Raw genomic sequence first — 22,039 nt, forward strand, 5'->3', positions numbered from 1 at the left:
CAATTAGAGCCCCATCAGTCTACTCCCAATCGACAGCGCTACCAAGCAGCACTTACCCAGCAATAACCTGTTCATGGACGCCCAGTTTGGGTTCTGCTAGTGTCACTCAGCTCCAGACCTCATTACAGCTTTGGTTCAAACATGGACAAAAGGGCTGAACTCAAGAGCTGAGTTGAGAGCACCTGCCTTTGACATCAGAGGTCAACATATGTTTTCTCGAGATTCCTTGGATTTTCTTGAGAGCTATTTGATTTCCAGGTCTTTTCTTCTGATTTTCTGGAGCTGTTTTTTTATTCTCGCTAACTCCTTTGTTAGGTGATGCAGTAACATCGTAAAAATTAACTTCTGCATTTGCCCTGACACGTGGGCTATTCAGACTCGCACACGCACACACTGAATGAAAAGAAAAACAGCAAAATCTTCAATAATCATCACCCCTCCATTAAACTGGAAATCACACACACACACAAACACACAGACACACACACACACTCACACACACACACACACACACACACACACACAATCACACACACACACAATCACACACACACACACACACACTCACACACACACACACTCACACACACACACACACACACACACACACAATCACACACACACACAATCACACACACACACAATCACACACACACACACACAAACACGCACTCACACACACTCAAACACACACACACACACTCACACTCACACACACACACACACACTCTCACACACACACACACACAATCACACACACACACACAATCACACACACGCACTCACACACACTCAAACACACACACACACACACTCACACACACACAATCACACACACACACAATCACACACACACACACACACACTCACACACACACACACACAATCACACACACACACACACACTCACACACACACACACACAAACACGCACTCACACACACTCAAACACACACACACACACTCACACTCACACACACACACACACACACACACACAATCACACACAATCACACACACACACACACAATCACACACACACACACACACTCACACACACACACACTCACACACACACACACAATCACACACACACACACTCACACACACACACACACAATCACACACACACACACTCACACACACACACTCACACACACACACAATCACACACACACGCACTCACACACACACACACTCACACACACACACACACACACAATCACACACACACACACACACACTCACACACACACACAATCACACACACTATCACACACACTCACACACACACACAAACACACACAAACACACACTCACACACACACAATCACACACACACACACACACTCACACACACACACAATCACACACACTCAAACACACACACAATCACACACACTCACACACACACACAAACACACACAAACACACACTCAATCACACACACTCACACACACAGACACACACGCACACACACAATCACACACACACTCACACACACAATCACACACACAATGACACACACACACACATACTCACACACAATCACACACACACTCACACACACAATCACACACACTCACAATCACACACACACATACACACAATCACACACACGCAGACACACACACACACACACACACACACTCGCACACACACACACACACACACAGACACTCACACACACACACACAATCACACACACATATTCACACAGACTCACACACAATCTCACACACACATACACTCACACAAACACACACACACACTCACACACACACATACACTCGCACACACTCACACACACACTCGCACATACACAGACACTCACACACTCACACTCACACACACACTCGCACACACACACTCACACACACATAATCACACACACACAATCACACACACACAATCACACACACACACACATGCACACACTCACACACACTCACACACACACACACTCACACACTCACACACACTCTCACACACACACTCACACACACACTCACACACACACTCTCACACACACACACTCTCACACACACTCACACACACACACACACACACTCACACACACACGCACACACACACTCACACACACACTCGCACATACACTCACACACACAGACACTCACACTCACATACTCACACCCACTCACACCCACTCACACAGACACTCACATACACACACACACTCTCATACACACACTCACACACACTCACACTCACACACACACACTCACATACACACACTCACACACTCACACACTCACACACACACTCACTCACTCACACACGCACACACACACTCACTCACACACTCACACACACACACACACACACTCACTCACACACACACACTCACTCACACACACACTCACACACACACACACACTCACACACTCACTCACACACACACACACAGACACACACACACTCACTCACACACACACTCACTCACACACACTCACACACACTCACACACCAAATTGCCCTAATTACTACCCATTATCTGAGGTTTAAATTGACCAGTGAGTTTACTGTTGATATTGACTGACCATCAATTGCTGTCTGCAGAAGAGAGTTACAAACTTCCACCCCGCTTGGTTCCTAATTTCACTCCTGAAAAATCTCATTCTAATTTAATTTGGTTATGCTCCCCTAGTCCTGGACCCCGCTCCCGCCCTAATTTAATTGATCATTTACTTCATTACCATAACTTAATTATAACTTAATTATAACAGAACCAGGCTTCCAAAATATTCCATCGACTATGAAGCACTTTGGGATCTCCTGATGTTATAAAAAGGCATTGTAAAATGCTAGCTATCGATGACTGCTCAGGATTGTTGTATATGCAAAATGGCGACAGGTTTGCCTCTAATATAGTTGCTGCACCTTTAATGATTCACAGGATTCCTTTGAGATGTGATAACGCAAAAATGCAAAACTTTCAAATCAAATAAAATTCTTCAGTCTGAAAGAATCTAATTAACACAGTGTTCATTTCATCAGCATCCATGCTGTTTTTCCCCAGACAGTATTCCTGAACCTATGGAGCCTGAGGCTGGTGATTGTAAGAAATTCATTCCATTTGTAACTTTAGCATTTCCTGGCTCCCATTTTGCTGAATATTCCTTTGTTGACAAATTCAAGACCTTTCTTTCTACTTTACACCCCCTCTCCCCCTCTACAGCCCCCTCCCCCTTTACAACCCCTCCCCCCATTACAGCCCCTCTCCCCCTCTACAGCCCCCTCCCCCCTTTACAACCTCACCTCCTTTACAGCCTCTCCCCCTTTACAACCCCTCCTCCCTTTACAACCCCTCTCCCCCCGGGCTCGATGGGCTGAATGGCCTCCTTTGATACTGTAGGGATTCTATGATTCTAGTCCTGAAGGTAGCTCATTCCACATGTTTTTATATTTTCCTTATTGGATTTATGAGTGACCATCTTATACTAATTTAGTCCAATTTTGGACTCTGTCATAGTTGGAAATATTTTCTTTACATCCGACCAATCAAACCCTTTCATTAACAGACAGGCCTTGTTCAGGTGACCTCTCCAGCCTTCCCATTCCCAGAGAAATGAGTGCCCACCTGCTCAGCCTTTGTGATTCCATCCTCACAGCTGCTGAAAGACTTTTGCACCTTCCACAATATCACGATATCCTTTTTTTTAAATGGAGCTTGAACATTTCTCTCAGTGAGGCCTCATCAAGGTTTTATACATGTTTAACATAATTTCCCTGCTTTTCAGCTCTATCCCTCTAAAAATAAAGCTTTAAAGTTTATTTATTAGTGTCCCAAGTAGGCTTACATTAACACTGCGGGGGTGGAACAGGCTCAAAGGGCCGAATGACCTACTCCTGCTTCTATTTGCTATGTATTCAGCTGTGTTTTACTTCTTTAAGAGCAGCGGTGATGGGATCCCTCATGGCTGCTCATTCTGTTTCTCGTGAGATCCTCCAGACTTTGCTATTTAATTCCTGTTCCTGTTTACTCTGCAGCAGATAGACTGTGACTGTTTAGGCTTTCCCAAATACAGTCAATCCTCTGGGACCTGCTGCCTACTAGCTTGAGTGAGGTGTGATCCCAGAACAGGGCTACGCTATGTGTAGAAGCGCTATAGATCTGAAGAATGCGTACACATGATAATTCCTGATGGTTAATCCTTTGTGAAGGGATTGAAACTTGCATTCTGTTCAGTCAAATCTTCAAAAGACTGTGCTGCCACCCTGACACTATGTTACGTTCTTCATCTCTTTAATGGAAATGTAGGAGTCATATGGACTCGAATCGTTAAATCGATTTCCTCTCTGCACAGATGCTGACAGACCTGCTGAGTTTTTTCAGCATTTTCTTTTCTTGAATCAGGCACAAGGATTGGTGAAACAATAATGTGGGTGCTTTATTTGAAGTTAAGATTATACACACGTAATGTTCACTGGAAGGCACATGATTGACTTTGATTATGGTTACTTGCTAATTGACTACCATTCATGGGGTCTATATAGTGTTTGGCAGTAGTTTAATGTAGGCATCCTTAAAGTTTATTTATTTAATATTAGTGCCACAAGTAGGCTTACATTAACACTGCAATGAAGTCACTGTGAAAATCCCCGAGTCGCCACACTCTGGCGCCTGTTCGGGTACACTGAGGGAGAATTTACCATGGCCAATGCACCTAACCAGACTGTGGGAGGAAACCAGAGCACCCGGAGGAAACCCACGCAGACACGGGGAGAATGTGCAAACTCCGCACAGACAGTGAGCTAAGCCGGGAATCGAACCCGGGTCCCTGGGATTGTGAGGCAGCAGTGCTAACGCCTAAAGGTGCATGTCGTCATCGCAACAACAAACTGGAAGCAAAGAACATCCCAAAGGCATACAAATGTCTGTTTTTTCAAGGTTCTCTTCAGGCCTTAATGCCATAATGTCCATTCACAAAACCATTCTGGTGAAAACCCAACAGAATCTCTCGTTTAGATCAGAAAGTTACAGCGAGCGTCTCTTCCTATCTTTCAGAAATGTTTCAAAGAGCTTCAAGTTGAATAAATTACAGTCACGTCGGCAAATGTGGCCGGTATGATGCACAAAGCAAGATTTCACAAATGACAATGGAATGAACAACTGCTTCATCTATTTTTGGTGCAGATGGTTCAGTGTGGGAGTCACCAAAGACATCAGGAAACAGCTGCTTTTCTCTGATGATGTTGTGAGAGGCAGCTGAGTTCTCAGTTTAACACCTCATCTTCAAAGGACAGCACCGTTAACAACGCAGTACCCTCACGATACACGGTGGCACAGTGGTTCGCACAGCTGCCTCACAGCGTCAGGGACCCAGGTTCGATTCCCGGCTTGGGTCGCTGTCTGCGTGGAGTTTGCACATTCCCCCCTGTGTCTGCGTGGGTTTCCTCCGGGTGCTCCGGTTTCCTCCCACACTCCAAAGATGTGCGGGTTAGGTTGATTGGCCATGCTAAAATTGCCCCTTAGTGTCAGTGGATTAACGGGGTAAATATGTGGGGTTATGGTCAGTGTTTTGATTTGATTTATTATTGTCACATATATTGTTTCATGCTGTACAGACGAAGCATACCATTCATAGAGAAGGAAAGGAGAGAGTGCACAATGGGTGTTACAGTTATAGCTAGGGTGTAGAGAAAGATCAACTTAATATGAGTGTATAGTTTTGATGGGCTGAATGGCCTCCTTCTGCACTGTAGGGAATCTATGATAATACTGAGCATCAGCTTAGATTATTCATCAAGGCCTGAACTGGGTCATGAATCTGTTGTGAAATAAGCCAAACCTAGCATAAAATCTTAATAAATTAGACTAAATGTTATCTTGGAAAGAAGAACAATGATTTTGCAGCCATTGCTTATCTTGCAGGGTAGGGAGATCACAAACAGTAAATATCCGAGAACTATTTTATTCCTCCTGTACATATGGGTTTGGGAAAATACCTGGGGAATTCAGGAAGAAATTGAAATGTTGGGAAAATGAATAATCCTGATATTGGTCCACTTCATCCGTGTTTCAAGTTTAATGTGTGTGCGCTTGACAAGGCTGTCTCCTGGGCTGTGGTGTTTCAGAATTTCTTCTTTTATTTCCAAACAGCTTCAGACTTCAGGCTCCTTCACAGCACAGCGTGTGTCCGAGATACTGTCACTCGCCAATGAGACAAGCTGAAATTAACTGGAAGCTCCGCTGACTTCTGCTGAGTCTGGAGATCTGCTGATTTCTGTCATTTTCATTCCAGCTTCATGTATTCTCAAAGGAGAGCAGGTCTGACTGCAGACTCCCTCTTCCTCCCCGTACCAACGATACGATTCATTAAGCACTCTTCAAGTTCACAGTGAGAGTCCTGTCCTGACTCATTCGTTTGACTCTGGCTTTTTACTTCTGTTGTCAAAGAGCATCCAAGTGGTCAGCACAATTATCAGACATACGCAGCAAACTTGCTCAAGTGATTGGTAGTTTGCTGCTGGGATGAGCTTCACTAACTCTCCACCCCCACTAACCCCACTAATTAACACTCACAATGTGACTGCGCAGACAGTTCATATACATCTGACTCATTCCAGAGCAATTTGATTTCGGAGCAGGATGGATGCAGAATGCGTTAACTCTTTGGCAGGCCCCAGGGTGATGAGCTACTCGCCAATGCCAGAATGAGACAGCATCTCCGGGCACATCCTCTGGAGTTGTGACATTCAGGGCAGTGCTTGGTGGCAGCATAGGAATCAATGCACAGAAGAGAAAAGTACTTGATATTGCCAAGACATTGAGCACTGAATTGGCAGCGGTGAACCTCCAGCTTCATCCAAGTCATTAAGTGATACAGGAGGGAGGACAAGTCAGAACTGCATATTATTACATTGCAAGGTTAGCAAGATGTAAATCATTTCTAATTCATTTACACGGTGTGGGTATTGCTGGCTTAGGCCAGCATTTATTGCCCATCCCTATTTGCCCTTGAGAAGGTGATAGTGAGCTGCCTTCCTGAACTGCTGCAGTCCCTGAGGGTGTAGGTGCATCCATAGTGCTGTTAGGGAGGGAGTTCCAGGATTTTGACCCAGTGACAGTGAAGGAATTGCGATATATTTCCAAGTCAGGATGGTGAGTGACTTGGAGGGGAACTTGCAGGTGGTGGTGTTCCCACATATCTGCTGCCCTTGTCCTTCTCGATGGTGGTGGTTGTGGGTTTGAAAGGTTCTGCCTAAGGAACTTTGTTGAGTTCCTGCTGTGTTTCCTGTAGATGGGACACACAGCTGCTACTATTGGGTGCTGGAGGGATTGAATGTTTGTGGAAAGGGTAGCAATCAAGCGGGCTGCTTTGTCCTGGGTGGTGTTGAGCTTCTTGAGTGTTGTTGGAGCTGCACCCATCCAGGCAAGTGGAGAGTATTCCGTCACACTCCTGACTAGTGCCTTGTAGATGGTGGGCAGGCTTTGGGGAGTCAGGATGCTGGGTACTCACTGCAGGATTCCTAGCCTCTTACCTGCTCTTGTAGCCACAGTGTTTATGTAGCTTGTTCAGTTCCTCAGAGATCTGTTCTGTGCCTCAGCCCTTCAGTATATCTGCCAATGACTTGGATGAAGAAAGAGGGAGTTGAGCAGTTGAGTTGGCGGATGACATTAGACCAGGAAACAAAGTAAGCCAAAAATTTCAAAGGGAAACAGACAGTGGGAGTATATATGTATGTGTGTGTGTGTGTGTGTGTGTGGTGGGGGAGGGGGTGTAGAAAAAACGAGAGGGGGAAGACAGAGAGAAAGCACTCTGAGAACAAAAGGAGAACAGCACAAGCAGGATAAAGCAGAAAGAGAAGCTGTTCCCCCAGCAGCAAACTACCAATCACTGGAAAAGGTTTTCTTTGTGTTGGAAGATTGTGCTGATCACATGGATGCACTGAGAGGCTGCACTGTGAGAACAGCAGGGCTTTGAGGTTAAGTATCCGTGATGCGTCATCGGGCTGCGAGGAACTAAACTAAACGAGAGGAAAGGAAAACCACAAAGTGATGATGCAGTTCAAGAAGTCAGGTGTGGTGAGTACACCAGTAAGCTTTTAATTTAATCCAAATTATACAACAGAGCAATTAATTAATGTAGAAATGAAAGCCAATTTGAGAATTCATCACGTAACAACAATCAAAACTTGATTAATCAAATCTAAGGGATAAAGTTGAAGTTAAACAAGAGTGATTAGTAACACTGAACTGTTCCAAATATTTCATTAAATTAAAATCCAAGGTAACTTGATAACAAGAATTCAGTATAAATATTGAAAATATTTTATATCTCTATAAAATAAAGTGATGTCGACACAGGGGAAACAGCTAAAGGGGAGTAGCCAATGCGTCTTCATGTATTTAAATTGTAAATTTAATTGTCTAATAGTTTAAAGTTTTTAAAGTTTATTTATTAATGTCACGAGTAGTCTTACATTAACACTGCAATGAAGTTAATGTGAAAATTTCCTACTCGCCACACTCCGGCGCCCGTTCGGGTACACTGAGGGAGAATTTAGCATGGCCAATGCACCCTAACCAGCACGTCTTTTGGACTGTGGGAGGAAACACGAGCACCTGGAGAAAACCCACGCAGACACGGGGAGAACGTGCAGACCCTGCATAGACAGCAATTCAAGCCAAGAATCGAACCCAGGTCCCTGGCGCTGTGAGGCAGCAATGCTAACCTCTGTGCCACCGTTTTAAATTTATAAATTTAACCTAATAAATAGAGGCATGGTAGAGCTGTTCAGACCCATAGAATGTGCATCCTGTTCCATGTGAAAACTCCAGGACCCTTTTCACGTCCTAGACAACCACATGTGTGGGATATGTGATCAGTTATAGCAACTTGAGTTCCAGCCCTTAATCAGCTAGTGTCATAGTAACCCATCCACAAAGCTAAGAACTGCAGAGATAGCACGTCTAGCTGTAGTCACCTTGCAGCTTAAGGACATACAAGCAGAGAGGGAATAGGTAACCTCAGGCAGTCACAAAGGAACATACAGTTTGTGCACAAGTTCCCTGAGTGCATTTCAGTTCTGAATACTGGTGAGAGTGATGGTTTCCTTGGGAGTGCAGCCTGAGCCAAGTCCATGTTACAATAGGAAGATTGGAAAAGTAACAGGCACCGGGGATTCTCTGGCTAGGGGGCCAGTTGGGTATTTCTGCTGCTGCTGCAGAGGTAAATTCTAGATGGTATGTTGGCTCCTTGGTACCAGACCCGTATATGTCACTGATTGGCTGCAGAGAACCCTGGGCAGGGAGGGCCAACAGCCAATGGTTATGATCCATATCAGTACCAACAAAGGCAGTAGAAAAGGGAGGAGGAATCGCAGCGACAGTTTAGGGAATGAGGAGAGAAACCAAGCAGGACCTTGAAAACAATAACCCCTGGATTACTCCAGGTATCAGTTCTGGAGGAGGTGGAACCTGAATAGGCCGGATAGGTACCTAAACAGCCGAAACCAATCTCCTTGTGGGCAGGGTAAAGCTGGAGGTACTAACTGAGGGCTTTTGCATCTATCTTTACCAATGAAGAAGATGCTGCCTAAGTCATAATGAATGAGGAGATAGTTGGGCAACTGGATGTTGTAAAAATTAATTAACAGGAGGTATTTAATTGGCTGGCTGTATTTAAAGTTGATAAGTAACCTGGAATCGCTGAAATGCACTGGTGTGCTACACTCACTCATCACTGAGGACAAAGATATTTGTGGAGCCTCCCCCTCCAATCCACCACCATTCAGAACTGGATGTGTCAGGACTGCAGAGCATTGATTTGATCAATTAGTTGTGGGATCATTTAGCTCTGTCTATCGCATGCTTCTTCCACTATTTGTCAAGCAAGTAGTCCCTGTGTTGTATCTTCACCAGGTTGACACCTCATTTTTAAGTATGACTGGTGCTGCTCCTGGCATGCCCTCCTGCACTCTCCATTGAACCAGTATTGATCCCCTGGCTTGGTGGGGGATATGCCAGGCCATGAATACAATTCTGCTGCTACTGATGGCCACAGAATCTCACAATGCCAAGTTGCTGGAGCTGTTCTAACTGAATCCCTTTCAGCACAGTTGTAGTGTCACACAACACGATGGAGGCTCCCTCAATGTGAAGATGGGACTTGACCTTCACAAAGACTGTGCTGGAATTGAGGAATCCTGTTCCCAGTATAACAAAACTTACTCCAGCTTGTAAATGAAAGAAAAGATTTAATAAAGAAACGTCATTACTCCAAACTTGAGGCCTCATCCTGGGCCATTCCAAGCTCCCCACAATTCCCAACAGATTCTTATTGATACTGAGTCAGCTGGTCAGCTGATCATCACATCATTCTGTCATTGGTTCCATTACTAGGTCAGCTGACCCTTACAGCTTATTATCATTGGTCACATTACAACAGATCCGGTGTTATCACCGGTTACATTATAACACCCGAGAAGATCTTGAGGTTCGATCAACCAAAACTTTCAGAATGTGACAGGATTTTTAATGGTGTGAGCCTAGTTTCAGTCAATGTCAACATGGCGATGCAATCGCTCGCAATGATGCTGCAGCTGAGGATTTGGGAGGGAATGGACATCAGGAGGGAAACGTGAAGAGGCTTGTGACAGACGCCCAGGGCTTTATGTGTGATTAATCAGATATTCCGACTGCACCAAGTCCCAATAAAATGTGATATCTAAATATCCAACTGTCAATACTCAGGTTTGAGCACTAAGCCACTGCGGGAAACAACATTCACAAATTCCTGTTATTTCTTCACTAAGGCTCCCTGTGGGGTGAAATTCCTGATTCTGGTTCTGTTATTGGCCTCCAATATTTATTTGATTAAAAAAATATACAATCGTCCAATCCTTTCCTGATGCAGCTTCCATTTATTGGATTGGTGCAAAGAAGCGTATCGATTCACCTGCACGAGCCTAGTATAAGCCTTCATTAACTGAGAACCTAAATTACTCATATGGCAGCTTTGTTTTGCCCCTATTACAGCAAGTAAGATCCAGTGAAACAAAGTCTCATGGGAGTCCTTGACTTGTGATTGACCAAACTGGAGACAGCACACTCGGGAAGACATTAAACACATTGAGGGACTTTGTCAGGAATGTGTAGAGGTGAAGACAAGGGACGAGATTGTCTGACCTCCCCTTGGCATGTTTCTCCGCGACTGGAGGTGGCCCACAGTTGGCCGGTGGCGGAATCTTCTGGGCCCACCGCTGTCAATGCGATTTCCCAATGAATCCACTCCACGCCACCGGCAAACCCGCGGCAGGGGTGCGCCGTCGGCAGGACCGTATAATCCCACCGGTGTGGACAGCTGGAAGATCTCGCCCAAGGTGTCAGAGAGAGCACAGAAACTTCCAAGCAACCCACCTACCCAATCATTCAACAGTGCACGTTGGACTTACCAGCGATTTCAGAACCCATTGAAAATAATGATGCTGGAGTCTCAGCAAAACCCGAAGGCTGACATTAAATTCTGCCCTGTGAGTATAACATTGAAAGCAAAGAAATTGAAATGACAGATCCCTATCCCAAAATCCTGTAATGCAGGGTAATGGGGCATGGAATCATTCCAACTGTGGGGGAAATGATTCCGATGGAGACAATTGTAAACATATTTATCGTGTGGAAGTAAGTCATCCTCAATTCCCAAAGGACGGCCGATGAAGAAGTTAAGCTTTCAAAGCAGAGCCTGGTCTGACCTTCACTAGAGATCACAGATTAGCTCAATAGTGACAAATTCCAGAAAATGGTGCCTTGTATTGGACTGACCTTTACGTTACAATTTGATATTATTGAATGACTGGCCTCACTTAGAGAGAAAGGATTCAATGTCTCTTATCACCGTCCAGAAACCAAAACTGCCATAAATTGTCCTAATCACAGAGAGCAAATCTCCAAAGGCAAAATCCCTCATTCTCCTTCCAAGCTTTCTGTCTCTAGGGTTGGCTGATTGAGCTGCCAGGCAAAATGATCACCTCCAGCTTGTTGTGGCAGCAGCTATGTTCCCTGTGCTGACATGGCCCCTTTTAAGGGGGCAATTCTTGCGGGCCAGGTGATCGGGCCGGACCCTATGGAGTGGCAGCACAGGAAGCTGAGCCAATCAGGAGCAAGGACGCGCGTTCTGGGTCAGGGAGGAACCTCAGTTGGAGCCAGAGTGGGGAAGATAGTAGAATTGTGTATTACAGTGCCTTCCGATCCTTATCTTGAATAAATAATGTGATAAATAAGTCAGTTGTTGCTTGAAACCACAATGAGTTGCCTTCAACCTTATCGACATTACCTAACCTGTCCAGATTTCAATATAAGTTTCCTGCTGTGCTTAATGAATGAAACCAATCCAGCATTATACGGAGAAAGCTCTGTGAAGATCACCATGGTTGTTTCAATTTGATATGGTTTCTAAATATTCACAATGCTATTAAATACTTCATGTGATATTCTAGCCAATGCGCCCTGAATAGCTAACTGGAGGTTAACCCCTTAAGGCACAAAATTAATTTCACAGCAACATTGTAATAAAAAACAATTTAAAAATCCATTTAGTGTCTCATGTTTACATCGACTCTTGCACAATCTCAGTGCATCCCAAAGTATTTTAGAACCAATGGCTGTCTGTTTGTTTCGAGTCCAAAGAGATTAAAGGAAATTTCAAGAACGTCATTCCATGTAATTGCAAATTGATTTTATTTAAATGTCTTGCTTTAGATTTCTTGGCTAGGATTTTCCCAAAATGGGGTAAGCCCGTTGTCAGAATCAAGACCACAACTGCAGTGGCGATCTTCCCAGTGGCAGCCAATGAGATGGCCACTGCCAGGCCTGCTGTCCAATTCTCGTTTATCCATTTATGGCATCGCTGGCTGGCCAGCATTTATTGCCCATCCCAAGTTGCCCTTGGGAAGGTGGTGGTGAGCTGCCTTCTTGAATCGCTGCAGTCCATGTGCTGTGAGTTGACCCACAGTGCCATTAGGGAGGGAATTCCAGGATTTTGACCCAACGACTGTGAAAAAACGGCGATATATTTTCAAGTCAGGATGGTGAGTGGCTTGGAGGGAACTTGCAGGTGGTGGTTTTCCCAAGTGTCTGCTGCCCTTGTCCTTCTAGATGGAAGTGGTCGTGGGTTTGGAAGGTGCTGTCTAAGGTTCTTTGGTGAACTTGTGCAGTGTATCTTGTAGATAGTACACACTGCTGTTACTGAGTGTCGGTGGTGGAGGCAGTGGATGTTTGTGGATGTGGTGCCAATCGAGTGGGCTGCTTTATCCTGGATGGTGTCAAGCTTCTTGAGCGTTGTTGGAGCTGCACCCATCCAGGCAAGTGGGGAGTATTCCGTCACACTCCTGACTTGTGCCTTGTAGATGGTGGATAGGCTTTGGAGAGATAGGATGTTAAACTACTTGCCACAGTATTCCTAGCCTCTGACCTGCTCTTGTAGTCACTGTGTTTATGTGGTGAGTCCAGTTGAATTTCTGGTCAATGGCAACCCCAAGGATGTTGACAGTGGGGGATTCAATGATGGTTACACCATTAAATGTCAAGAAACCACAGAATCATGGAAACCCTACAGTGCAGAAGGAGGCCATTCGGTCCATCGAGTCTGCACCGACAACAATCCCACCTCGGCCCCATCCCTGTAACCCCACATATTTACCCGTTAATCCCTCTAATCTACACATCCCAGAACATTAAGGGCACCTAATCCTCACATCTTTGGAGTGTGGCAGGAAACTGGAGCACCCGGAGAAAACCCACGCAGACATGGTTAGAACGTGCAAACTCCACACAGTTAGAGTGTCTCTTTTTGGTGATGGTCATTGCCTGGCACTTGTTTGGTGCAAATGTCACTTGCCACTTGTCAGCCCAAGCCTTGGTATTGTCCAGGTTTTGTTGCATTTGAACAAGGACTGCTTCACCTATAAGGGTAGCGGTCTGGATCTCTATGCTGTCGGCCCAGTCAGAGGAGCAGTAACCGCCACTGTTGAGAAGAGAAGGAAGAAGAAAGGACAACTCGAATTTAAGGATTCACTTGGGGAAATGAAAAATGAGTTTCTGTGCTGGAGTCAGGAAGGTAGGCCTTAGCAATTGGAAGGGACACCCCTCCAGCGGTGATGGTGCGACTGTTAGGACAGGCTTGGTCATGGGGGAACTCCTCCTTGGGCCTGGAACTCTGGATGCATAGTTCCCCATCCTGGGGAAGCAGCTGGGAGGCTGCCTCCATTCAGCTGCTGCACATGCAGCAGGGGGCTGCCACTCCCCCACTCACAGGGTGATGCCAATGGCTGTCGATCGGTCTTTCAATTATTCACCTGCAGTCAGGAAGCAGCCAAATCGCTGCTGGTCCCACTGTTGGGAGAATAGCCCAGTGGCAGGGCAGCACCTTCCCAATCAGGACCTTTCCAATGCCATTCCATGGGAGAACCATCACATTGGCATCTCACGTCACTTTCCCACCACTCCGTATTTCAACCTGCTACCACTTTTGGTGTACTCCTATCTGCTGGTTTGCGTGACCTATCTGCTGGGATTCACCCAAAAAAAACTTAGTGCCCAAAGGCTGGAAAAACAAGAGAATTTCCCATCCGTTATTTGGGTGTACTTACCTGAACGAATCTCCGACACTCTGTGCCTCAGTGAGATTCACGCCGGAAAGTGGGGTGGGCGGGGCCTCATCCCGCCCGAGAGGCTGGAATCAGTGCGCTGAGCGGGCCACTGCACATTCGCCAATCTGTCAGTGCAGAGATCGGCACATGCACACTGCATCGCGCCCGCCACCCCCCCACCCCCCCCCCACTGCCAGCCTCCCCATCCCTGGCTTCCCAATTTCTTTTGTAGGCCCCTTACACCCCCCACCGATCGCTGGCATACCCAACCCAATCCCCCCCCCGCCCCACCCATGCCCAGCCCTGACCCCCTGCCCGATGGCCAGCCCCGATTGCCTCCTCCCACCCTCTCCCACCGATCCCATTACAGAGTGTACAGCAGATCTCCCCCCGCCACCACCGATCACCCAAAGGCCCTGCTCCCAGTAGGATGGGGGCCTTTAACAAGTCTCCCAAGTGCTTTTTTTTAGCGCAATTATCTCCACACTGATTATCACATTAAAATTAGAATTTCAACATGATGAGTGGGACTGGGCGGTATTCTCTGGGCCCGCTAGCATCTCCCCACTCCTGCCGGGTGTAATTCCCGTCGGCGGGGTTTATGACTGCTCCCTACTAACAGAGAACAAGCGTCCAGAGCCTGCTGGTGGGGACAAAGGTCATTGAGGCCTGCCCGGGAGGTCAGAGGCAAGGGGTGCCCGTGGCACTGCCCAAGGGGCAAACTGGCACTGCCCACCAGGCACCTTGGCACTGTCCACTGGGCACCAGGTAGTACCAAAGGGGTGGGGCCAGAGGGGGCAGGGCATACTGGGGCAGGGTCTATTAGTATCTGCTGTTCTTGTCCTTCTGTGGTCGTGGATTTGGAAGGTGCTGCCTAAGGAACCTTGTGAGTTCCTGCAGTGTATCTTGTAGATGGTACACATGGCTGCCACAGATCATCAGTGGTGAAGGGATTAAATATTTGTGGAAGGGACAGCAAATAAGCAGGTGCTTTGTCCTGGATGGTGTTGAGCTTCTTGAGTGTTGTTGAGGCTGCACCCATCCAGGACAAGTGGAGAATATTCCATTACACTTCTGACTTGTGCCTAGTAGATGGTGGACAGGCTTTGGGGAGTCAGGGAGCGAGCTACAGGATTCCCAGCCTTTGACCTGCTCTGGTAGCCACAGTAGATATATGGTTAGTACAGATCAGTTTCTGGTCAATGGTAATCCCCCAGATTTTGATAGTGGGGGTTTCAGCGATGGAAATACCATTAAATGTCAAAGGATGATGGTTGGAGTGTCTCTTTTTGGTCATTTCCTTTCATTTCTGTGGCATGAATGTTACTTGCCACTTGTCAGCCCAAGCCTGGATATTGTCCAGATCTTGTTGCAGTTGGACATAGACTGCTTCGGTATCTGAGAAGTTGTGAATTATACTGAACATTGTGCAATCATCGGCGAACATCTCCATTTCTGACATTATGTTGGAAGGATGGTCATTGATTAAGCAGCTGAAGATGGTTGGGCCTAAGACACTACCCTGAGGAACTCTGCAGTGATGTCCTGGAGCTGAGATGATTGACCTCTAGTCACCACAGCCATCTTCCTTTGTAGCAGATGTGACTCTGAAGAGTGGTGTATTTTCCCTGATATCCATTGACTCCAAGAAAGCCCATTCAAATCTTTTAAATTTCAAGAGGTTAATTTCTTATTCAAACACACAAACGTTATTCATACTCCTAATCCTTTAATAACCTATTTGAGCTGTCAATCAAAATGTGAACTTGTAATTCTTTTCCCTGTGAGATAATTGTAGCGTTTGGAAATCAGCCAAGCATTCACAATAACATATTGATAGCCCTTAGAGAAATGTCAACAATCAACTACTGAGATTGCTAGAACCGAGTTCATTTAACTTCTCATTGACAGTTGTAGCCTGTTTTTTCTAAGTTTAAAGAACAGGGGATTTAAAAGTTTCAGAACATGACAGTTATGCAGACCATATTTACGTTTCATGAATGTCTATTCCATGAATTTGTAACTCGCACACTCTGGCTTAAGGCCCTTGTAGCAACCAAAGTGGAGTCTGTTTGAGCTTAGTGCTAAGTTCAAATGCCTCTGCTGAGTTTGAGTTTCCCTTCTGCATGACTCACTCACGCCCCCTTTCCCCTGCTGACAAAAATTGGATCTGTTGGAAAAAAACTTACAAAATACTGAAAGGCCTGGTGAGAGTGATTGTGGGGAAGATATTTCCATTAGTAGGAGAGACTAGGATCTAAGGGCACAGCCTCAGAGTAAAGAGTCAACCCTTTAGAACCGAGATGAGGAGGAGTTTCTTCAGCCAGAGGGTGGTGAATCTATGGAATTCATTGCCACAGAAGGCTGTGGAGGCCAGGTCACTGAGTGTATTTGAGACAATGATAGATCCGTTCTTGATTGGTAAGAGGATCAAAGGTTATGGGGAAAAGGTGAGAGAATGGGGTTGAGAAACATATCAGCCATGATTGAATAGCAGAGCAGACTCGATGGGCCCAATAGCCTAATTCTGCTCCTCTAGCTTGTGATCTTATGGTCAAATTTCTGTGTCCGGGTCCTGCCCTCCATTCTGGAAGCTCTGCTGGGTCTCTGTGACCGAGCAAACATCCAGGCAGAGGAAATTTAGCTAATTATAATATGCTTTTCCTGTCGTGCACTTAGCTTTAGAGCATGTGTGGCCTTGTAGGTGGTGATGGGTGTGTCCACCTGACAGTCCTGTTCCACTCTGTATACTCTGTGTACAGCAAATGGCAGGAAATCTGAGATCAATAAGGCTGTGAAATGGGCCAACCGCATGGTTAATGGCCTTGTTGAGGCGGGGTGGTGGGGGGGGGGGGGGGGGTGACGGGGGGAGGGTTTAAACAATCTGCTCCTGGCTGCCACTGCCTCAAAAGCAAGCTCAAGGTCAGAAAGAATAATCTTTTATAGAGCACTGTGCATGCTCTCAGGACATCTCAAAGAACCTTACAAAAGGCTTTTGAAGTGTAATCACTTTTATAATGTAGATAATGCAGCAATTGATTTATGCACAGCTACCAGAAATGCAGTAAAAGCTGAAATAATCTGTTTTTAGTGATGTTGGCAGAGGAAAGAATATCGAGCAGGCTTCCCGGGCCTTGCTACTCCTCAGATGTTGTCATGGTATATTTTACTTCAACTTGAGACCAGACCTTGGTTTCTGTCTGAAGGATGACACCTCTGACAGTGTAACACTCTCTCAGAATACCACTGGAGTGTCAGCCTCCACTATATCCTTGAGCCCCTTCATTGGAACTATCAGTCCATGGTCTACTGACCTTAGAGAGAGCTATCGTGGTTGACATTGTGACAAGAGTTGGTGATACCTTCCCCACCCCTCCTCCCCACCTCCCCATACTCAGTGGCGGATTAAGTACCACCCGGAACCCTGGGCTGAGCTTTAGTAAGGCCTCCTGACCTTGTCCCCTGCCCCCTGCCCCACCCTTCGTTGAATAGAATAAAGTGACGTTAAATGATGTTAGGTAACTTATATCGTTGTACTATGTATAATGTACTACATGTATAATATCATAAAGTTATATGAATCAATCACAGCCCTTTTATTCATTTATTTTTCATTTTCTTTACATTTGTACTTTAAAAAGCTTCCGTGTTTTTTGGTTTACAAAAGTGTCGATAACACCGTGTAAATCAACAGATCGAAGGGTGAATGTTGAAAAAAGTACTATATGTAACTAAGTATGCACTAAAATAAGTATGTGTACATGTTATAGCATGACAATAAATTCTTTGTTGCATTTATTTTGTATTTATTTGCATGTAGTACAAGTCCGGGGGTGAAGCTCCTCTATTTATAGGTATTTGTTATATTAATTCACCCACGGGGTATAGTCATGAAAATTTATTCATCCTTAAAAGGGTTAAACCAATTTGTTTTTGCTCTCGGGCCCCCCTCCCTTCCGGGCCCCTCGGCTTAAGCCTACTCAGCCTAATGGTTAATCCGCCACTGCCCATACTCCCTTCAAGAGTCACACAGCGAGAAGTTTACTTTTCCAGTTCTTCAAAAAAGTCACGAAACTCATCTTTTTAAAAAATATTTAAAACAACAATCGTGAATTAATTTTTAACCATCTTCAATTGCTGACATGGGTAGATTTGCCAACAAGGTGCATCAGTCTTTCTGAGATTATGAAAATTTAATTCTTCTGCGTGTTTAGTTCTGCAAACTCTTTGAAAATTACTCTCAATAATTAAATATTAAAACAATGACAGTGTTGGAATTTAAATATGTTTTGAAATTTAACCACTATTCTGTGGTGATGTTTGATATCTCTATTCAATCTGTGAGTCCCTCACTGACCCGTTGGGCACAGTAAGAGTTCCTTGACATGCCCTGAATGTCACAGAAGGAAGCGAGAAAGACGAGCATTTAAGTTGCATCTTTTCGCACCTCGGGGACTTCTACAGTTCTTTTGAGCCAATGAAGTCTTTTTGAAGTGTAGACACTGTTGCTTTGTAGGAAATTTGATGCCACAAACAACACCCTCAAGCATTGGGTACAATTACCAGTCTTGGTGTGGTAGCCAGGACACTAAAAGCTATGTGACCTTCCCATGGTCCGCCCCTCGCCTGCTCCGATTCCCGTGGTGGGCAGGCCGGTAAAATTCTAGCCAATGTGTGAATGAAGACAAACAGTTTTGCTCGTAGTAGCATCATCTACCCGAATAAAAGTGGCCAACACCCAGCCAATGCCAACACGGGAGTGAGCACAAACACCTGACCCGACTCCTGAAGGATGTTTATCTTTGGAAGTCAATGGTACAATTTACGACAGATAGACTAACTGTCCAATGGGTCACACATTCTTAGTATGTGTACACTGACATTGAAATGCAGAGATGGCCAATCTGATTAGAAACCACAAGTATTTTAACCGGGGAACATGAGTGGACCAGCTGCTACAGGGTTAACGGTGTGTCCTGATCCTAACATTGTGACCGTACACAAGATCACCAAGATACCAATCATGGCAGAAAAGACCAAGAACAATGGTATTGAGTCAGTCTATGACAAGAGCAGATATACCCAGACAGACTCAGCACTGTAGGGAACTTCAGCTTTTCTACACTTCAGAGAAGATGCAATTCCATCAATCGACCCATTCCCTAAAAAGTGCAGTGCGGACATGTAGGAGAAGTTGATGGGCAAGTTTGATGACATAGAGAGGTAACTGCACTGTCTGTCTTGTGCGTCAGCACACCAACTGGTGCAGCTCTATTATGTGCGCATTGTAAAGAGATAGCACAATTCGGGTAGACTTGGACCCACGGCTTCTAAATCTGACTCTAAAGCAATGTTCCCACAACATTCCAACATTAGAGGAATGGAATCCCAAATTCACTGGAGAAAGATGTGTTTCCAAGTTGGATGTCAAACATGGATATTGGTTGGTTCAATTGGCAGAGGGATCTCAAGAGATCAATACTTTCAAGATACCATTTGGAAGATATGCTTTCAGAGATTACTCTCCAGGGCAACTATGTCCTTCCTGTAAAGTGGTGACCAGAACCATAGAACCATAGAAAATTACAGCTCAGAAACAGGCCTTTTGGCCCTTCTTGTCTGTGCCGAACCATTTTTTGCCTAGTCCCACTGACCTGCACTTGGACCATATCCCTCCACATCCCTCTCATCCATGAACCCGTCCAAGTTTTTCTTAAATGTTAAAAGTGCATTTACAGTCCGCATTTACCACTTTATCCGGCAGCTCATTCCATACTCCCACCACTCTCTGTGTGAAGAAGCCCCCCCTAATATTCCCTTTAAACTTTTCTCCTTTCACCCTTAACCCATGCCCTCTGGTTTTTTTCTCCCCTAGCCTCAGCGGAAAAAGCCTGCTTACATTCACTCTATCTATACCCATCAAAATCTTATACACCTCTATCAAATCTCCCCTCAATCTTCTACGCTCCAGGGAATAAAGTCCCAACCTATTCAATCTCTCTCTGAAACTCAGCTTCTCAAGTCCCGGCAACATCCTTGTGAACCTTCTCTGCACTCTTTCAACCTTATTTACATCCTTCCTGTAACTAGGTGACCAAAACTGTACACAGTACTCCAAATTCGGCCTCACCAATGCCTTATATAACCTTACCATAACACTCCAACTTTTATACTCGATACTCCGATTTATAAAGGCCAATGTACCAAACGCACTCTTTACGACCCTATCCATCTGTGACGTCACTTTTAGGGAATTCTGTACCTGTATTCCCAGATCCCTCTGTTCAACTGCACTCTTCAGACTCCTACCATTTACCCTGTATGTTCTACTTTGGTTTGTCCTTCCAATGTGCAATATCTCACACTTGTCTGCGTTAAATTCCATTTGCCATTTTTCAGCCCATTTTTCTAGTTGGTCCAAATCCCTCTGCAAGCTTTGAAAACCTTCCTCACTGTCCACTACACCTCCAATCTTTGTATCATCAGCAAACTTGCTGATCCAATTTACCACATTATCATCCAGATCATTGGTATAGATGACAAACAACAATGGACCCAACACCGATCCCTGCGGCACACCACTAGTCACAGGCCTCCACTCAGAGAAGCAATCCTCCACAACCACTCTCTGGCTTCTTCCATTGAGCCAGTGTCTAATCCAATTTACTACCTCCCCATGTATACCTAGCGACTGAACCTTCCTAACTAATCTCCCATGAGGGACCTTGTCAAAGGCCTTGCTGAAATCCAGGTAGACAACATCCACCGCCTTCCCTTCAGAACTATGCATAAAGCTGTGACATAAGCAGCGTTTTATACAGTTCCATCATAATATCCTTACTTTTGTATTCAATACCTTGCCCAATAAAGTAAAGCATTCCATATACTTTCTTGACAACCTTCAGCAACCTGTGGACATGCACTGCAAGGTCTCTCACTTCCTCAACCCCTCTCAATATTCTCCCATTTATTGAGTATTTCCTTGCTGCCTTTGTCCTCTCCAAGCGCATGACCTCACACATTTCCAGGTTGAATTCCATTTGCGACTTTCTGCCCATCCTATTAAACCATTGATATCATTCTGGAAAAAACAGCAATCCTCTTCACTATCAACTACACGGCCAGTTTTTGTGTCATCTATAAATTTCCCAGTCACGCCACCCACACTTAAGTTCACATTACTAATATGTACAACAGCAACAAACCCAACACTGAGCTCTGCAGAACCCCACTGGAAACTGTTTTCCATTGGCAAAAATATCCATTGACCATCACCCTCTGTTTCCTGTCACTGAGACAATTTTGGATCCAATCTGCCATCTTTCCCTTTATTCCATAAGATCTCACCTTTTTGACCGGTCTGCCATGTTGAACCTTGTCAAATGCCTCACTGAAATCCATGTAGACAACATCTATGCATTACCCT

Source organism: Mustelus asterias, chromosome 21 (assembly GCF_964213995.1).
Source record: "Mustelus asterias chromosome 21, sMusAst1.hap1.1, whole genome shotgun sequence".
Lineage (NCBI taxonomy): Eukaryota > Metazoa > Chordata > Chondrichthyes > Carcharhiniformes > Triakidae > Mustelus > Mustelus asterias.